Genomic DNA, 3346 nt, shown 5'->3' on the forward strand with positions numbered 1-3346 from the left:
ACTCAGGGAAGCAGAAAACAAGCTTGCTCCCTCCTCCCTGTGGCTTCCTCTCACATATTTATACATGGCTATCATATCCCCTCAGGCTTCTCTTCTTCAGGCTAAACATGCCCAGCTCCTTAAGCTGCTCCTCATAGGGCTTGTTCTCCAGACCCTTTATCATTTTAGTTGCTCTCCTCTGGACACATTCCAGCTTGTCAATATCTCTCTTGAATTGTGGTGCCCAGAACTGGACACAATATTCCAGGTGTGGTCTAACCAGAGCAGAATAGAGGGGTAGCATGACTTCCCTAGATCTAGACACTATGCTCCTATTGATGCAGGCCAAAATCCCATTGGCATAGGGAGGTCTCTGTAGGGGCAGAAGTGGGAAAACACAAGGAAAACCGCTTAGTAACTTCCCATTGAGCCACGTGGGGTGAATTAGTAAGTGGTGGAAGCCTTTGGGAGTCCTCTCTCCTTGGTGTCAAAAGACAGGGCCAGAGAGCCCATTTCACAGCATTGCCCTATTACAGTGGGAGAGAAGGAAATCGCGGAGTAACCAAAACTGATCAACTGTCAACACATTTAAGCAATAACTAAAGTGAATTAGCCTCAGACATCTCAAGGGAGAGGTGCATAAACACTCACCCCAATACAATTGGTGTTTGTTGTGTTTTTTTTCAAAGCTTTTAGTGCCCACTCGATATATCGATGCATTAAAGATGCTTGTCGGTAATGGCAATTAATGGATACGACGAATTTCCTTGACGCGCACGTTTCAAGCCTCTGATCTGCACAAAGCAGGTTCAAAGGAGTGTTTTGTTTTTTTAAAGAAAACTTTACTTAAAGGACCCTCATCAGCTTACATCTGAAAACTCCAAAGTCCTAATGAGGAAAGTGAAAATATCCTATACTCTAAAGTTTGCAAGCAAAGAGGCAAAAGAGTGCAACGGGAACTATATATTCTTCAGGGTAGAGAAGGATAGGATATAAATAGTGAGAGAGTGTAAATTAGGGTTGTGTTTTCAGAGTAAACATTGACCCGTTTTGTGTCCCGGCTTTCAGTGGGGTTCCCAATTCATTTTTTGGGAGCCCCCCCCCCCGAAATTGGGAGGGCAGATATCTATTTTTGATCCGGGGTTCCAAAAGATCCATTTTCTATCAGCACATTATTGGGGGGGGGGGGCTTCCCAGGCTCCCCTTCCCATCATTTTAGGCACTTAAGCTGCTACACTCTAGAGGAGAGGCACTCAGCTGCAGGCAGGCACACACTTTAAGGAGCCTTCCTACCTGGTTCTACTGTAGAGGAAAGGCGCTTGGCTGCAGGCAGGCAGGCATGCTTTCTGGGCCTGCACACCATACACATTCTCTCTCTTTAAAAGGCAGAGAGGCAAGTTCTTTCTTACTCTAGAAGAGGGGCTTGGCTACAAGCAGGTGCATGCACTGGGCATGCACGCCACATATTCCAAGGCAAAGCGGCATGGAGCCCCACGTGCTCATAAAGCTGAGGGGGAACCGGTGATTGGCTTCCATTTGCTTTCATGTCAAGTGGGTTTTTGTGCCAGGGGCCCCTTTTCTGTGTTCCCAGAGGTTTTGCAGGTACTAAAGGAAACAGATCTGCACACAACCCTGTCTAACTTAGCCATTGTAGTCCACGTTCTGGTTGCATCCTGTATAGACTACTGCAACGCGCTCTATGTGGAGTTGCCTTTGAAGACATTTCATAGATTAAAACCTGACCGCATGTGGCCAAACAACTGCAGACGGTAGTCATTATGGCCAATGTTATTAATAAAGAAGAATTCAGAAGCCAGGAGAGCCTGCAATGGTTTACTTTTGACAGAGAAGGGCAAAATTCTTCCCCCTTGTTTGATCGGTTGCTTTATTTAGGTCCTGCTTTTCCTCCCAGTGTGAGACTCAAGGTGGCTCATAGAAGAAGGGATACATGTAAAGCCACATAGAGTTAAAAACATGCAGAGTTGTAGTCCAACACTCAAACCACACACTACGTTGGCTCTTGGAAATATCAATACAAAGAACTAAACATTTCTCTTTTGATTCTGCTCAACTCCATTTTCCAACTACTCTCCAAGATATGAAAGTACAGGAAACATGTCAAACACGCCTTAGGAAACAGGAACATTGTGCATTTCGCTGCTGAGCTGATGAAGCTCAACATCTTTGCATGATGTTAGTCATCCGAATGGCGAAACTTTCCAAACAACATGGAGAGGTTCCTGCTTATGCAACCTTAAAAGCCACGAACCTGCCTCGTTTTTCCTTTTGGGATCCTTGGGGCGGAGGGCTTTTGGAGAGGCATCTCTGGTATTTCCAAACAAGGGCTTGCCAAACAGATGTCAAGAGCCAGACTGATGGATCCGGGGAGACCTTTGTTTCGTCAGGAGACTCTTGGCTTCTTCCCAGGGACAGGGATGGGATGCACGCCATGTTGCATTAGGTGGGGTCACGAAAGCTGAACTCCGACAGAGAAATACAGTTTCATCTGCTTTGCAAATTAATCCGGCTAAACAAAAACAGGCTGGCTGATTCCAAACAGCGTAGGCTTGACTTCACTTTGCTCCTCCTGCCCCACCGATGTGATTTATAAAATGAGAGTGAAGATTCGTTATCTCTTAGCCATCCAGGTTGAACTGCTCCATTCTGCACAGAAGTGTAAATATGCACCCTTGTGAAGAAGTATAGTCGACCCTCCGTATCCATGGATTCTGTTTCTACCGATTCAATCAACCACTGCTTGGAAATATTTTTTAAAATCTCCACACATCATTTCTTTTCCCTCTCCTATTTTATATTAGAGACACTTTTATTATGCCATTATATATAATGGGACTTGAACATTCATGAATTTTAGTGCAGTGTTTCTCAACCTGGGGGTTGGGACTTCTGGGAAGCATCAAGAGGGGGATTTCAGAGGGGTTGCCAAAGACCATCAGAAAACACATATTCCTGATGGTCTTAAGAACCCCTTTGACAGAGAAGGCTGAAGTTCTCTCCGCCTGTCTTTCTCTTCCTTTTTGGTGTTGGTGAACTACAACTCCCAGAATTCTAAAACAGCCCCCCCCCCTCTCAACCCCACCAGTATTCAGTGTTGGTCATGTAGGTAGTATGCCAAGTTTGGTGCAGATCCATTGTGGGCTGGGTTCAGAGTGCTCTTTGATTTTAGGTTAACTATAAATCCCAGCAATTGCAACTCACAAATGTCAAGGTCTATTTTCTCCAAACTCCACAAATGTTCACATTTGGGCATATTGAGGATTCGTGCCAAGTTTGGTCCAGATCCATCATTGTTTAAGTTCAATGCTTTCTGGAGGTAGGTGAACTACAACTCCAAAACTCAAGATCA

Source organism: Anolis sagrei, chromosome 6 (assembly GCF_037176765.1).
Source record: "Anolis sagrei isolate rAnoSag1 chromosome 6, rAnoSag1.mat, whole genome shotgun sequence".
NCBI lineage: Eukaryota > Metazoa > Chordata > Lepidosauria > Squamata > Dactyloidae > Anolis > Anolis sagrei.